The following is an 11,783-nucleotide window of genomic DNA, read 5'->3' as shown; positions in this document are numbered from 1 at the left end:
GAATTCTTCCTACAGCCCCGGTACAGGTGCAACACCGGCCCAACGTTGCGTGATTATTGGCATCGCTGGCGAGCGGTGTGTCTCAACGGGTCTGACGCTCTCTGGAGAGACCGCAGCTCCCCACAGCTCCCCGCCACCGCCACCGGACCTCACGCTGCTCTGCGCCCGTGAGGCAGGACAGATGAACACGAATAATCTACAGACACGAAGAATCTACAGACACGAGGAATCTACGAATATGAGGAATCTACGAACATGAGGAATCTATTTCGTCACTATTTTGCTTCTCGCTCGGTTGGGGCCCCCCTCTTAGGAGAAAAAAAATAGGAGAATGCAAAATGGCAAGATGTGGCCTGGCCCACGGTGTGCTAAACGGCGCACTCATCATCATGATGACCAGCAGCCATGATCAATCCACGGCTGGGTCAAGCCTCTCAAATGACCCCACAGATGCCCTCTTAGGCGTGGCTCCTCCTCTGGCTGCCACTCCTCCACGAGTCTCGACCACGGCCGCCGTTCTCGTTCCGTGGTGACGCGTCCTGCCCAAGCCTCCGCTGACGTCCTCAACGTCCGTAGCGTGCCGCGTCCTCTTGACTCACGCACGCACTCCTCTCTCCGGCTCTCTCTCAGTGCCTTGCCCGAGCGCGCATCTCCCCGTGCTTCTTTGCACACTCTCAGGCGTCTATCCCTGGCACGATCAATTATTATTATTATTGCTCTGCAGCCGCCCTGAAGTAATGGCATTATAGCCTGCCGGCAGCCATGCGCATATGCAAATGAGTGCCGTATCGTAGGAGTGCAGGGCGTTTTAATGGCTTTCATCAACAATCTCACCCCGGTCGCGCTAATGAAGCCGCGTGGTTGAGGTGTCACATTTCCCTTCATTTGGCGCCAGGACCCGCAGCGTCGCGTGGCGCGCTCCCGGAATGTCACGCCGCAGTTGCGCTGGGCTGCTCCGCTTCATCGCCACCCCACCGACGACGTCCCAACGAACCCTCTGAGCGCTGCTGTCGACGGGCGATCGAATGTGATGGGCGCCGCGGTGGAACCGTCTCTCGCGGAGCAACGGGACAGAGCAGGCGGCTGCACGAATGAGCAAAGTGCTCAGCTGTTTAATGAAGTTACAGAATGGGACCCTTTTTTGCCAGTATCAAAATATGAAAAAAAATAAGAATAGGTTTTCACACTTTCGGGCAATAAAACAGGTGTTAAGATGTTCAAACACCAAATAGAAACCTTTTGCAAGAAATCAAGTACTGCATTAACCACAACCAGTACTCGTGGTGAACATGTAAACAAACACGCTCTGATAATATCAGAGCCTGTTCATGTTTAATAAGTGTAATGGGGTGGTTGTGAGACGTGCAAAGAGAGGCTTTGAATGACGAAGGCAGTTCTCTCTGTCACTTCTTCCCCATCGCTTGAGCCCGGTGTCTGTACATGGAACAGCCCTGCGCTTCTCAAGTCACTGAGATTTAAAGTTTATTTTCTTTAACCGCGGTGAGAACTCAAAGAGACCGGGACAGGCTCATTCGCAAGCATGGCCCGGGTCACCAAAGCGACAAAAGGGAAGCAATTGGAAATAAAGTTACAGCAACGAGGCAAACAAAGAGGCCCCCAACCCTCTCTCCACCCAACATCGACACAAGTCCTTCCCTCTGTGTGTAATCACTCACCCCCATGGCTTCCTCTCCTAAGACAGTGGTCCGATGATTGCGTGCTTCTTCACTCCCCATGAGCGTCTCTTCTGCACCTCTTTCTTCTCGCATCCCTCCTCCTGCTCCCTCCTCCTCCTCCTCGAATCTCGCTCCACTGGATCCTCCCGTCTCACCCTCCGTCGCCCCTCTCCTCCTTTGTCCCTGCATCCGTAGCATCTTCATAACTCTTCTCATCTATGGGGCTCTGTGTGATGAGTCTATGGGTCTCTATGTGATTAGTCTGTGGGTCTCTGTGTGATGAGTCTATGGGGTCTATGGGTCTATGTGTGATGAGTCTGTGGGTCTCTGTGTGATGAGTCTGTGGGTCTCTGTGTGATGAGTCTATGGGTCTCTGTGTGAGTCTATGGCAGTGGCGTCACTAGGGGGGTTCGGGGGCTACGGACCGCAGCGGGTGACACCATCAGAGGGGGTGACACCAAAATGACTGCATATACAATGTTTGTGCAGTTTCAGCAGAATTGTATTATTTTTTAATAAACATATCCCTGTAGTTAGTTATAACAATTTTTTTTCGTAAGCCCAACTTACATGTACTGTATAAATATACATACAAAGCTAAAACTCTGCTATGCTAATTTACTTTTTGGATCTTCTAATACTCTCCGGTCAGAGCCGTCATTGTTACTCAACTACAGTGACGCTTCGAGCCATGTGGTCTCGTCTGCACGCGCTCCAGGCACGCACTGTTGTGTTCGTCGCTGCTCGTGTTTTTATAGTCGCTGATTTTGTCAAATTTTCTGGTGTTCTAGCTACAATATTGTGGTAATTAGTATTACCACAATATTGTAGACACTGCTCGTCGGTCTACAATTGATGAAGCTGATTCTTCTAATGCGAGCGTGCATTCTGCAGAAGAGCAAGGAGTGGAAATGGCAGAATTTGAAGAGAGTGCTGAAAGTGACTGTTGCCACGATACTGTAAATGAGATGAGTGGCGTTAAGGAGAAAGATTTGCAAATGTTAAGTGATGTTTCTTTATGGGAGATACCAGTTCCAGATAATTTTCGGGCTGAAATCATCAAAAGGGGAAGTGCTTCTTTCCAGAACAGAGATGGGCCTTTCAGAGTCGCGGCAAGGCAAGATGCACAAGCAAAGGGACATGTGCGCCAGCTTGCAAAAGAGTGGTTTTACACGGTGATGCCAAATGGCGAGAAAACTCTGCGGTCATGGATGGTTTACTCACTCGTCAGCGATAATTGATACTGTTTTTGCTGCCGACTGTTTGCCGTTAGTGCTACAGATACGACATCCACATTTGTGACTGGGCTTCAGAAGTGGTGGAAACTGAGCCCGAAAGTGCATAACCTTGAGACATCCCAAGAGCACCTACGTCGCCTTGAAAAGTGGAAAACATTGGCAGCAGGACTGAGGCTGCACAAAACCACTGACGTCGAAACGATTGCTTTGATGGAAATGGATAAGAAAGAGTGGAGGGACATCTTGCACAGATTGCTTGATATCGCATTGTTTCTTGCCAAACAGAATCTGGCATTCCGTGGCCACAAGGGAGATGAATCTTCATTGAATAAAGGGAACTTTCTTGAGATGGTTGAGATGCTTTCAACATATGATCCAGTGCTGAAAGAGCACCTAATGAGATTAAAGTTGAGCGCTTGTAAAATTAAAGTATTAGTCTCTTATCTTGCACCAAAAACTTGTCATGGACATAAAGTCTGCGAAGTACTTTGGGATCATGTTCGACAGCACACCTGACATATCACATACTGACCAGATGTCCGAAGTGATCAGATATGTAAAAATCAACAATAGGAAAGTTGAAGTGAAGTAAGTTTTTCTAGGATTTTCCCTTTAAAGGGGAGAAAAGCTGCTGACCTCAGTTCTGACATTCTTAAAAAAACTGGAAAGTGATGGACTGGACATCATGATGTGCCACGCTCAAGGTTACGATAATGCTGCCACTCTGGCTGGACTCCATGGAGGTGTACAAGCCATTGTTAAAGTGGAAAGAACAAGAAAGCGATTTTAATGGATGTGTGGACCATTCGCTTAACTTGTGCACTCTCTTGCGGAAAATGCATCGTGTGACATTTATTTAAATTCTTGAGACAATGTTTTCTTTCTTTGCTGCTTCCACCCATCCATGGGATGTGTTAATTGACCATACTGGAGTGTCAGTGAAAAGTATATCAACAACACACTGGAGTACTCATCATGCTGCAGTGAAGCCAGTTAAAGAAAACATTTAGGCGGCGATTGAAGCTCTTTGTGATCCACGTGAAAATTTAGACACAAGAGGAGCATTACAAGGTCTTTTGCCGGCTGTCTGTGATTTACTTGTCTGTGCTACCCGTACTTCTGGTGTGATGTACTTGAGGAGGTTAATCTTACACAGCAGTACCTGCAGACTGAGGGCTTAACTCTCGACAAGGTGGTGACAAAGCTCGAGGCGCTAAGACTTTTTTTTCTGCACGAGGAGCGCAGTCACCTAGCGGAGCATGCAGTTGAAGAGGTGCTTTGAAAATCAGACGAATATGGAATTGCCGTAGAGAGAAGAGCCAGGTTCAATCAGAGGATGGCAGGGGAGCAGGCAAGCGATGCTGGACTCACTCTGCAAGAAGAAATTAAGAGGGTGATGCTTGAGTGCATTGAGCGCTTTCATTCTGAACTCCAGATCAGATCAAGAGCCATCAAAGAAGTAGCAGCCATGTTTGAGGCTATTATAATAGGGTTGTTCCCATTTTTCTGGCAACAAAACTGAAACCTTTTTACAAGGATTCATGTCTGCATTAACCACAATACTTGCAGTCAAAATGTTAACAAAAAAACACACTCTGATAATATATGCATTGTCCTTGAAACTGATTGGTCCACACCCAAGACAGCTTTCTTTAGAGCCTCGTCTCAATTGGTGCTCGACCAGAGGACGCCAAAATGCGTACAGCTCAAAGACAATGCACTATCAAAGTAATGAGTACAAACAAAAAGGGGAACAACCCTATTATTATATACTTGGTACTGGCAAAGGAGATCTAATGATGTTTGAGGCTGTTCAAGCGAAGAGTCTCATATCTGCCACTAAAGAAGAGTTTAAGTTGTCCATTCCAAAATTTACCACTTTTTATGATGAGGTATTCGAGAGTGGGCTTTTAATAGAAATAGCGAGTCTGAGAAGGCACCTGAAAGCAGCAGAGATTTATCTGCAAGAAGCCAAAGATTGGGCAACATTAGACGTTTTGACATTCATAGCTGAATGGGACTTCGTAGAATCTCTCCCAACCCTTTCAATAAGCCTCAAATTATTTCTGACGATCTGTGTGTCTGTGGCTTCATGTGAGAGGTGCTTTTCAAAGCTGAAACGTATAAATAACTATTTGCGATCTACCCTGGGACAGTCAAGGCTTTCTGATCTTGCGATATTATCAATTGAAATTGAGTTGGTGAAAGGCATTGATTTCGATGAAGTGATTCACAAGTTCGCAGCTTTGAAGGCCAGGAAAGTAAAGCTCTTATTTAGTCGAGATGTTCACGAAGTGCTGCAATTATCGTGTATTTTGTTCCTGTTTATTTTTTTGGTATTATTTCATTTATGAGTATATTCCCATGTGCATTTGTCTACAACTTCTACATTATTTGGGCCGTTATTGATTATGCAAACCTAATCCATTAATGTATCTCATGTAACGGTCTCATGTAACGGTAAAGTTGAACGTTATAATGAACGTTTTTACTTCGAATTCTATTGTTTTCTTACAGAATTTTCACTTTAACCACGTAAATCTATTTAAATGTAAATACTTTTAGGCTGTGCGTATGATATTGTAATTTAAAGGTGTAATTTTTATTTTGCTAGTTAATGTCACTACTATTGCCATTACATTCAGTGTTATATGGGAATTGCGATTTACGAGCAACATTAGTACAAAAAACATTACTAAGGACGTCCATCTAATTTCCTTTTAACTATCCCAAGAAAAAGAAATGGAATAAGCGACAACGCCTTTGCAGCACCAACGTTTTGGAACAACCTCGTATCCTCCCTTGACATCGTAAAATGCAAATGTGATTGTAGTTTTGATCCTTACCCGTGTATGCATAGTTTAATTTTAATGTGCAATTTTATTGAGGGACTGTGTGTTGTCTTAGTGTAGTCTGGGACTGTTTTTGTTCTGGTGCCTTGCCCAAACTTGCATTTAGCGTTGAAAAATCACCCGTAATTGATGTACTTATGCAATTTGTGAATGATTTACCTTTTCTATACTTTGCACTCCCATCGTGTTTCTGTTTGTTGTCGTAACTTGCTGATCCGCTCCTACTGGACATGTGAAGAAGAGCTTTGTAGCTCATCGGATTCCTCCTGCAGTCTCAATAAAGATTCTGATTCTATTTCTGGATTGATGGCTGCCCGCTGCTATATTACACCACAAAAACCTGGCTCAGAACCAGACTCCAACCCGACCGAGGATCGTGACTCGCTGCTCCGACACGGCCGTTATGAGCCCGATCCACGCCGGCAACCTATTAAACTGTCGGTTCGGGACGGATGCTGCTACAGGGGCCGTGGCTGTCAGAGTGCACGCAGGGAGCGATCCCTGGCGCCTCGCGTGACGCACCGCGACGCACTGCCTCCTGCGCCGACAGCTGCTGCTACCGCCGCTGCGTCTTGCGCCACGTCGCTCTGCCACTGTCACTGCGATGCCCACGGGGCGAGTGAGCCACCTGCGGGCGGGTGGGCAGGCCGGCGGCTGTGGTCCAGGGCCGCTCATCTCAGTCAATCAACCCGATACTTCACGTGGCCTTAACGTGCACATAGCCTGGCACAGGAGCCGCGGTGACGTCACCACCACTGAGTAGCGAACGGCGGTTGTTGTTGGCTGCTATGATGGTCCCCACAGCGGTGTTGGCGGGGTGGGGGAGATACAAAAGCCATCTTGGCAGAATCTGGTATTGCCAGTCACCACATTGTTGTTGCGGCCACAGGGTCTGGGTTTCTCACCGCAAGGCGCAGGTAAATGTAGCGGCGCGCACAGTAACCACAGCCACGGCAATAGGTATACTGGAGGTGGTGTGCCGGATACAGGGATATTTTGCCCGGACAGTCCTGGCTGAAATGAAGCGATTGATGCCGCTGTTGTAGAGGGAAAACACGCGTAGTCGTCACGGGCATAGGCTGCCTATTCCGTGTTGTTTATTCTCGTTCGCTGTGTGTGTTTTGTCTCTGTGTTGCCTCTGCTGCTGCTGCGTTATTACTGCACGTGGTACTGGGTCTGCAGTCTCTTACGGAGTCATTATCTCAAATTCCCCTTTGTTCCGGTGCCTGGAGATGTTACTGCATGGGAGGCGTTGTGTAAATAATAAATGATGATGATGAAGATGATGCCGCGAGGAAGGGCACCTGATGAGACACCAGCGGTTGATGTGATCAGCGGCGCGAGGCACAGGGAGACTCAAAGCAAAAGGCTTTAGGTCCCAAGCAACTCAAGGCCCCCCACCCCCCCCCCCCGGATTCATGAATAAATTATGGATGCATCAAATATCAGCTCAAATTTCAGATCCTAATAAACATAAAAAAGTCAATTAACATATACAAGCCCATTAATCTCTCTCATCCATCACTTGTCTGCTGCTCTCTTCTCTCGTGTCGCTCTTGTCTGCATCTCGCTACATCTCTCTTCTCACATCTCACTGCCCCCCCCCCACCCCTATCTTTTCGCCAACATCTCTCTCTCTCTCTCTGATGTCGCTACGTCTCGATCTACTGTCCCATCTCTCTCCCTCTCGTCGTCTCAAGATGAGGAGTGAGTACGTTTGCAGCGAAAGCGCAGGGCACGGCGAAGGGGTTGTTGGGTGGATCGGGGGACCCTTCCCAAAATAAAATCTGCTGAGGCCCCCCCCACCGCCCCGACCGGGTTGGGGTCGCGAAACGGGGCGCTGGGCAGAGCGCGACATTCTCGCGAGCGCGAGTCACACCTCGGGAGAAGCCAATTCCCCAGCGGTCATTATCGCGAGTCCCCGTGCAAACGTTCACAGCTTCTGTCGGCGCGAGTTAGAAATCCCTCGTATCCACAGCTCCTCCACGCACGACGCCTGCGATAATTAGCAGGTTGAGTCAAACCGGCCGGGCATGGGTCTCGCCTCCGTCAACTCGGCCTGAAAATAGTGCGCTGTGTCAATGTCACACACGCTTGGCTGTGGCTGTCGTTGTTATTGTTGTTGTTGTCACGTGATGTAGGGGCCGTCCATAAATGACGTCACGCACCTGGGGGGGGGGGGGCAGACATTTGTGACGATGTGTGACGAGGGGGGGGGGGGTTGAGAAATGTGACGTCACATCAAAATGCGCAACTTTAAATAAATATAGACAACAAGTTCTAATTAATTAAACAGATTTTTGAATGTTTTCTCCTACAACATCAGAGTGCAGCGCCACATTAAATACGCACTACAATGACGTGTGACGAGAAGGGGGGGGGGGGGTAAAAAATCGTGCAAAATCGCGTGACGTCATTTATGGACGGCCCCATACGTACTGTGTGCTTTGGCGCAACGCCAGCGACACGTAGCTGGGTTGCTCTACCTGGCCTGGGTCTCAGCTAGGTTAACTCGGCCTGAAAATGTCTCACAGTGCACGTCTCGGTAATCGGCACTGGCCCCCTTGTTCCCGGCAGCAATCGCGCGTTCGTGTCGCCCCACAGAGACTCGCCTTCCCTCGGCGGCGGCAGCTGCAGCGGAATATGTCGCTGTCCGCCTGCAGCACGCCAGCCACACCAACGCAGCGTTGGGGGCACAGCCACTCGGAGCCCAGTGGAGTGGCCGCGCCTGGCAGCGGCGGTCTATTAGGCCAAGTGCGGCACCGCTGTTTTATTTGGAGTCTGTCCGCCCCACCCTAAACAGTGCGGCGCAGCGGAAATTTGCGAGTGCAAGTGTGAAACGATCTCTGGAGCTGTGAAATCGCGCGGATGTTTTTGATGAGGCCCCGTTTGTTTTAAACGTTTATCCGGTGGCCTTAAGCCAATTTGTTTTGTTACGTCTTGACGCACGCTGGGCAAATGTTTTCTTTTTACATTACCAATCGATTCACTTTGCTTCCTTCTTCAAGAAATTACAATTCTACATCTTTATTTAGATTGCATTTATTGCAGCAGGAAGGGCCCAGTGAGATGCTAGCCTCTTACGTCATGGGCATCCTGCGATGGTGCGGACGTAACCGCTGCACGTTATGCAACCTCTGCACGATAGGGATGTTACCACTGGATGCGGTGGACCTCAGTGCCACACGCGTGGTTACATATCTCGCTATACAAACAGCGAGTATCGGTATGTGCGTCACGTGCAATGGCGGAGCCAGGATTTTCAGGTAGGGGGGGCAATCCCTCCAGCAATGAAAAATGATAGAGGAGTTGTTAGTAAGGAGTTGTTAGTAAGTAAGGAGTTCTTAGTGAGTAAGGAGTTGTTAGTAAGGACTTGTTAGTAAGTGATGACTTGTCCCTTGCTTTTTATTCGACGCGTGTGCGGTGATCGCGCAGCCATCGATCGAGGGTCGAATTCGAACCGTGTTGTGTGATCGGCATCGCGCTCGCTGAAGGTGAATGCCTTCAGGGAAGTCGTGGACTGAATACGCAACTGCGCACATTTCTGAGTCACTTACAACTGCTTTGCCGTTACTTATTGCCAATTATGGACTCAGACTATTGTCCTGTCATCTCATAGAGTCCCTGCCACGTACTAATATGCTACACAGTGGCAGTGGGGGTCGCAAAATGCCAATTTATGACTAATACACGTGCCACCCCACCCCCACTGGCCCCTCCAGTGGGCACGTGATGCAGGAATAGGGAACTGGTCGTATTTAAAATGTGAAAGGGCAATTCACTTTTTTCACTGACTCTTATTCGTATTACTTGAATTAGATTATTGTTACATTTCGTCCAGAATTGTTCGCTTAAAAATGATTTCGAAATGACTGGATGTCACTCAGGTCGCCCTGGCACAACAGACGATGCCTCTCGCCTCTCAACGGGTTTGTGTTGTCGTCTTCAGGTTAAATCCAGGAGACTCACCGGCTGAGGGGAAGATTTAATCGTGAAGAAAACCCAGCACGCCAGAATTGCCTGGGAATTTTTCATAAATTATAATTTCGGTGTAACAGCATTTGTTGATATTTATTTACGAATTATCCTCGTTTACCCAGCACAGCCCCACCCCGACTCTCACGACTCGTCTTCAGGATGTTTCCTGCCAAGTTTCGGCAGTCGGGGGGGGGGGGGGGGCGATGATTGCCGCTGTGTAGATTCCCAGTGAGTCATTGGCGGGGTGTCATTTTTCGAACGTGGACCGTCATGACGCCGGCACACAACGGCCCACTCTCGCAAATCACGTCACGGGATCTGCAACGTCCACTGGGAAGTGAACAGCACGTTGCGCCCGCGGTATTAATTCGAACCGCGAACCTCCGTTAGTGAGCGGCGAGCGCGCCACCATTGGGGGCCACGTCACGGGGCCACTTCTCCGTGCGTGTGTCTCGCTACGCCGCTCCCTTGTACACGGCCATTCTCAAGTGCAGGATAACTACAAAAACTAAACTTTTTTTTATTTGACCAGGTAAGACCTACTGAGCTATATACAGTAGCTCTTTTACAGAAGCGACATGGCTACAATTGATGGCTTAACGAAGTGGCTTATCATACTCTTTGGTTCTTTCGGTAAAGTTATGTAGGTATAAGCAGGCCATGCTTTCCCACCTGATGACGGACGCTTGTGTTGCGCCCGAAACGTCGTGATTTATTTTATTTTTATACCTACGTGACTTTACCGAAATAACCAAAGAGTATGGATTCCTGCAGTCACGAAAGCTCATCATATGGAAATGTATAGCAGACAAATGCTCTGAACTCAATTTGATTCTAAATGTGGCGGGATAAACCAAAAGACCCAGATAAAAATCCACGCGACTACAGGGATAGAGATGCGCAAACTCCAAATGTTGCAGGTATTAGGGTCGGGATTGATCCCACGACCTCCTGCATACCAGGCGAGAGAGTTCACACTGAAACGCTGGGTTCGCGTCTGGATTCTAGCCGCTGGTAACGAAGCCGGTGGAGTGGCTTCGTTACCAGTGGGCACTACAAAGCGCCCCCTGTGACTGCCACTCGGTCGCTGTCCTCGCAGTTGAGCGGCAGCCGCCAGGACGTCCGCCGCGGAGACGGAGCCACGGGACGGCAGGTGAGGGCTGGCGACGCATCGCGAAGCGGCGAGAGGTGGCGACAGCTTGAGGAGGGAGGCGTTCGTCCAGCAGCGGACTGATCGTGGCTGCTGCTGGTGCTGCTGGTGGTGATGACGATGATGATGAGTGACCTGTGCGAAATTCCATTGGGCCAAGCCGCATCTTGCCTTTGTTTAATTTTTCTCCTTCTCCTCAGAGGGGCCCCGACCAAGCGAGAGAGCGAAATAGATTCCTCGTGTGCGCGCTTCGTTCCTAGCGAAGCGGCGTGCGGCTTTTGCAGTGGCAATCAGCGCGGCAGCAGCAGCAGCAGTTGGGAAGCTGTCATCTGTCCAGATATCCAGTTACGCGTCCGATAGGCACATGCGAGCAGACGGGAGGTATTACAGGCAGGCAGCGGTGCCACTTTGACTGATCAGATGTTGGTAAACAGATTTTTTTTGTCGTCTTCTTTGCAATGGTGTGTTGTGCTGCTGTGGATTTTAAGTATTAACGGTGTGTATATACATACATATGTGTACATGTGCGTTTCCTGTGGGGGTCGGTGGCGCTGTGGTTAGCGTGCTACGCTACCCGGCGACCCGAGCTTAATTTCCGCTCACGGCCAACACCAGTGATGATTATCCGAACCAGTCATGGGCCTTCTCTAGGTCGACTCAGCCTCAAATGAGTACCTGGTGCGGTGAGTAACCATCGCCACCGGACTTCATAGGAGCTCGCCAACAGCACTTGCCCTGACATCTGTCAAGGCAACACGGGGATTCTTTGTCTTTGTCTATCCTGAGATACCTGCCATAGTGTGATCACGGTTCGCACCATGGACTTGCAATTGAGACGTCCGCGGTTTGATCGCCCGGCGTGGCAGTCCAAACGACGGTGCAAGTTTCT

General features: G+C 49.1%; 1 long non-coding RNA gene across 2 annotated transcripts in view; it reads right to left on the bottom strand.

Moving 5' to 3' along the window:
* Nucleotides 1-1,791: 1,791 nt before the first annotated feature.
* The window catches only part of LOC133355616 (uncharacterized), a 49,824-nt gene continuing 39,832 nt past the window's right edge, over nucleotides 1,792-11,783 (bottom strand). For both annotated transcript variants that reach the window (XR_009756709.1, XR_009756708.1), the window contains one exon: nucleotides 1,792-1,859. This is a non-coding gene — a long non-coding RNA (uncharacterized LOC133355616). The remainder of the gene's footprint in view (nucleotides 1,860-11,783) is intronic.

Source organism: Lethenteron reissneri, chromosome 51 (genome assembly GCF_015708825.2).
Source record: "Lethenteron reissneri isolate LAM-NWPU_2019-01 chromosome 51, ASM1570882v1, whole genome shotgun sequence".
In the NCBI taxonomy this organism is placed as follows: Eukaryota; Metazoa; Chordata; class Hyperoartia; order Petromyzontiformes; family Petromyzontidae; genus Lethenteron; species Lethenteron reissneri.
This window is presented reverse-complemented; position numbering and strand designations above follow the sequence as displayed.